The following is a 5,466-nucleotide window of genomic DNA, read 5'->3' as shown; positions in this document are numbered from 1 at the left end:
AAAATGGTAAAAATATTTACAAATCATGTATCTGATAAAAGATTAAATGCAAAATATATTTTAAAAACTCAAACAAATCAATAGCAAAAGAAAATCAAACAATTTAATTAAAAAATACACAGGGGATCCGAATAGACATTTTTCCAAAGAAGACATACAGATGGCCAACAGGTACATGAAAAGATGCTCAAAAACACTAATCATCAGGGAAATGCAAATCAAAACCACTATGAGATATCACCTCACCTGTTATAATACTATTATCAAAACCACAAGAAATAAGTATTGGCAGGGATATGGAGAAAATGGAACCCTTGTGAACTTTTGGTGGGAATGTAAATTGGTACAGCCGCTTTGAAAAACAGTAGACACCTGAAATTAATATTGAATGTCCCTTGCTGTTGAGAAATCAGGGGGAATCATTTCATAAATTATATAAATGTCTAACTACTATGCTGTACACTGAAACTAATATAAAATAATATTGAATGTCAACTACAATCGAAAAAATTCAAAGATATATTGAATGTCAACTGTAATTGAAAAAAAATTTTAAAGAAAAAAACAGTATGGAGGTTTCTCAAAAAATTGAAAACAGAACTACCAAATGATTCAGCAATTCCGCATCTGGGTATACATCTAAAGAAAACGAAAACACTAATTCAAAAGATATATGCATCTCCATGTTTACAGGAGCATTATTTACAATAGCCAAGATATGGAAACAAACCTAAGTGTCCATTGATAGATGAATAAATAAAGATGTGGTACACATACACACATACACACACACACACACACACACACACACACACACACAAAGAGAGAGAGAGAGAGAGAGAGAGAGAGAGAGAGAGAGAGAGAGAGGAATATTATTCAGCCATAAAAAAGGATAGAATCTTGCCATTTGCAACAATGTCAGTGGCCCATGAGGGCATTATGCTAAGTAAAATAATTCAGACAGAGAAAGACAAATACAGACAAACACCGTATGATCTCACCCATCTGTGGAATCTACAAAACAAAACAAACAGAACAACAACAACAAAAAAAAACCAAGCTCATACATACAGAGAACAGATTGATGGTTGCCAGAAGGGGAATAGGTGAAAGGGCCAAAGGTACAAACTTCCAGTTATAAAATACATAAGTGATGGGGATGCAATGTACAGCATGGTGACTACAGTTAATAATACTATATGCATATTCTAAAGTTACTAAGGGAGTAAATCTTATAAGTCCTCATCACAAGAAAAAAAACTTTTAAACTTTTTATAACTATGTATAGTGACAGATGGTAACCAGACTTATTGTGGTGATCATTTCACAATGTATATAAACACTGAATCATTATGTTGTACACCTGAAACTAATATAATGTTTTATTTCAATTATACCTTAATTAAAAACAAATTTTTAAAAAGTAAGTTGAGTCTTGCCAAGTTAAAGAGGCTTGGGAAACACCCTGGACTTTCCACAGATCTTCTCTAACTACACATAAGGACAACAACAAATGAAAAACTCATTGGAAGGACTGAACAGCAAATTGGAGATGGCAGAAAAATCAGTGACCTTAAAGACAGATCAATAAAAATTATCTTAAGATCAAAGAGGGGATAAAAAAGATTGACAGAACTATAAAAGAGCTTCCAGGACCTTAGGGACAGTATAAAACTGTCTAACATATATATAATTGGAGTCTCAGAAGGAAGAGAGTGAGAATAGGCAGGAAAAGTATTTGAAGAAATAATAGACAAAAATATCTCACATGTCATTAGAGAGCTTTGGAGTTATGAGTTGCTCCTAGAATGGAAAGCATGCTCTAGGGCACACATTTGGAAAAGCTAAGCTCCTGGATTTTTCAGAGATAGCAAGTGGGAGAAAAGGTAGTGGGAGTATACCTTTAGTTGTTGATGTAAAGGACTTGTATATACAAAATAAAAGAAAAATCACTTAAGCCAACTGAGGTGCCAAAGGGTCAGTCTGCCTGAACTTTGATAGAATGATTTAACAGCTACTGATACCTACTCTGGGCTGGATTTTTATATGTATTCACTCACTTAATCATTATGAAAATCCTATGACATAGGTATCATTTATTATCCCTCGTTTTCCAGATGATATCACTGAGGCTATGAGAGGGGTTCTGTAGCTTGTCCAAAGCTGCACATCTATAACAGGTAGAGTTAAGATTCGAACCCAATGCTGATTCCAAAATCTATTCTCCTAACAACTGTGCTATCCTGCCTCCCTCTAGGTTGCTCTTTGGTGATGTAGCTTCCCTTTCAAGGAAGTCCTGGATTTCCCTTATATACAAAAGCTAGGGGTGGCATGGTCCATAGCCCAGAACCCATAGGTTTTGAGGGAAGAGGACTTACCTTTTTTGGAGATCTCACAGTGCACTGGGCCGCTTCAGGACTTCTAAAAATCCGCTGAAACGCAAAAGCTCATGTCTATGAAATATTGTCCTTTAGATCTATGAAATATGGTCCTTTAGATTTATGAAATACGGTCCTTTAGAGTTTGCATTTCCAAAGGCTCTTCGCATCTTGAACTAAATAAATAAAAATTTAGAGTTCAAGACAAAGATCTAAATAAAAAAATAACCACTGAGTATACTTCTAGGTCCTGGACACTGGCAGTATGCTAATTTCTACCGAGGACAATCACATCATGTGAAGCCAGAAAAACACATCGTAAAGATGCCTGCATTTGAAAACAGTACACAGACTGCACTGATGTCCAGGTACATGGATAAGCAGATGCCCAAAAGTGAATAAAGGTTCTAATCAATTCAACAATAGTCGCAGTCTCCTCATATCTCACCAGTCTGTCCACGCCAAGGGATGCTCCACCTGACACGTTTCTGGGGCTTGCTCTGCACCAGCGCTCACCATGAACACTTGATGCCATTTCTTTTGATTTATATTTCAAAATTTCAGAGGCAACAGAAATGTCCTTGAGGCCGGTAAGAGTAGGGAAGGGAATGGGACACTCAACACTGTTTTTTTCCCATTCCTTCAGAAGAAATTTCAATGAGTATTTACTGTATTTCAGGCACTGTTCTGTTTGTCCTGCCAGGATAAACGTAAGTAGAGCCAGTCATCAAGGAACTGTCTGGGGTTAGGTAGAGTCCACAGCGGGAGTGCCTTGCGGGAACATTGTGGGCTTGGTGAGTGTGGGCCAGTTCCTGATGAAGACAGGCACCATCACCATCTTCGCGCACACTCACAACATGCAGGTGATGAAGTTTAGCGTGAACCTTGTCCTTAGGATCACCATGGAGGCCAAAAACCTGGCCAACCTCTCCAAACTGGTAGAGGGTCTGAAACAGCTAGCCAAGTCGGAGACCATGATGCAATGCATCATTGAGGAGTGCATCATAGGGACCAGTGAGATACACATGGAGATCTGCCTGATGGACCTGGAGGAGGAGATGCCCGCATCTTAATCAAGAAATCTTGCACCGTGAGATGGTCAGCTGAGTTGAATGTGCTGTGCCTGTCCAAGTCCCCCAACAAGTACCACCGACTATACACGAAGGCTTAGCCCTTCCCTGACAGCCTGGTCAAGGATATTAACAAGAGCGAGTTGTCCGCCCACCAGGACCTCCAGCAGGGGCCCAATAACTGGCTGAGAGTAGGAATGGAACATAGCCGAGGCCCGCAAGATCTGATGCTTTGGGCCTGCCAGCACCAACCTCAACATCCTCACCGACATCACCAAGGGTGTGCAGTACCTCAGCAAGACCAAGGATAGCATAATGGCTAGCTTCCAACGGGCCACCAAAGAAAGGGTTCCATGCTTGAAGATGCAGGATGAGCCCTTTGATGTCTGTGATGTGATGCTGCAGGCTGATGAGACGCAAATGATCCCCCAGACTGGCGCTGCCTCTAGCCAGCGTGCTGACAGCCAGCCCAGCTTCTGGAGGCCACCCACTTTGTGGAGATCTGTCTGAAACAAGAGGTTGGTAGCATCTATGAAATCCTGAAGAGGAAGCGGGACTACGTCTAGGAAGAGTCCCAGGTGGCCGGCACCCCCATGTTTGTTGTTAAGGCCTACCTGCCCGTCAGCGAGTCTTTTGGCTTCGCCGCTGACCTGAGGTCCCAGAAAGGCGGCCAGGCCTTGCCCAGTGCGTGTCTGACTGCTGGTAGATTCTGCCTGAGACCCTCTGACACCACCACCTGCCCCAGCCTGGTCACAAAGGCCTAAAGGAAGGCATCCCAGCCCCGGACTCTTTCCTGGAAAGATTGTAGGCGGCTCACTCCACAGCCGCACTGCCATGGGCGGGCCCCAGCGCTGCACCAATGCCTGGCCCACAATCCACCACAGTAACGAGCCGTTGCAGTTTCCTCTCGACATCTCGCGAGATTGTCCACGCCGAGGGATGCTCCATCTGACAGGTTTCTGGGGCTCGCTCCATGTCTCGCTCACTGTGAACGCTGATGCCATTTCTTGCGATTTATAGTTCAAGATTTCAGAAGCAAAAGAAATGCCCTCGCAGCAGGGACTCATTAGGCCGGTGGGGGTGGGGAATGGAATGGGACACTCAAGGCTTTGTTTTTTCTTTCCTTTAGAGAGAAAAATGTCCAATTTTTTTTTTTTTTTTTTTTTTTTAATGAATGTATTAAGAGGTTTATTTGAGCAAATGGCCCATAGTGGATTTTCCCTAAGAAAGGGGATGGAACAAGCGAGCAGGCTTTTCTCTTTGTACAGAAACTAGAAGGCAGGAAATTTTGTGTGGTGTCATCATAAGCACCTCCAGCTATATTAGTGCCATTAGAATAATAAATTTGATATGGTTGTGAAAAAAAAATCTGAGGTAGAAAGAGAAATAAATAGGCTACATAACGTAGTAAGTGAAACGACTGACACATGCAGAATGTTCTAAGCACAGAGTGGTTAACTCATTGTGGGGATGAAAGAGTCATTCATTCATTCCACAAATATTTCCTAGACACATACTAAGTGCTTCAGTGGACCAAAACCTGGACATTTTACAGCAAAGAGGAAAAGAGACATTTCAGGCAGAAGAGACCACACGCATGTATAGATGCCTGAAAGTTCATGATGTGTTTGAAGAACTAGAAGACACCAAATTGTACAATGTAAAATATGATAGAGAAAAGCAGCAGATGTGGCTGAAGTATGCAATAACTCATACTATGTATTGAGCACAAAAATTCATAATATGTTCAAGGTGCAATAATTCATACTATGTGCAGGAAACAACATAAGTAAGTTTTGTGGAGGTTCAAATCACAGTGTTTATATATTTTAGGTGCTTGATAAAAAATCTTAAACTGCTAGTAGGGTTTACATGCTTATACCCATGAGAATGCCTGACCTTTCTGGCCTCAGCCTGTGATCCTTTTGACAAAGTATCAGGGAATCACCTTTCTCTCCCTCAGGCTGGAGGACCCTTAGCTGGTGGTGGTTCTCCCCCACGCAGCAGAACACAAAGGG

At 41.4% G+C, this 5,466-nt stretch overlaps 1 pseudogene; it reads left to right on the top strand.

Annotated features, from left to right (window-relative positions):
• The first annotated feature begins 2,702 nt into the window (after positions 1-2,702).
• On the top strand, positions 2,703-4,175 carry LOC102886930 (annotated as a pseudogene).
• The last annotated feature ends 1,291 nt before the right edge of the window (positions 4,176-5,466 follow it).

Source organism: Pteropus alecto, unplaced genomic scaffold, assembly GCF_000325575.1.
Source record: "Pteropus alecto unplaced genomic scaffold, ASM32557v1 scaffold95, whole genome shotgun sequence".
NCBI lineage: Eukaryota > Metazoa > Chordata > Mammalia > Chiroptera > Pteropodidae > Pteropus > Pteropus alecto.
Note: the sequence above shows the minus strand (reverse complement) of the source record. Positions and strands in the feature narration are given on the sequence as shown.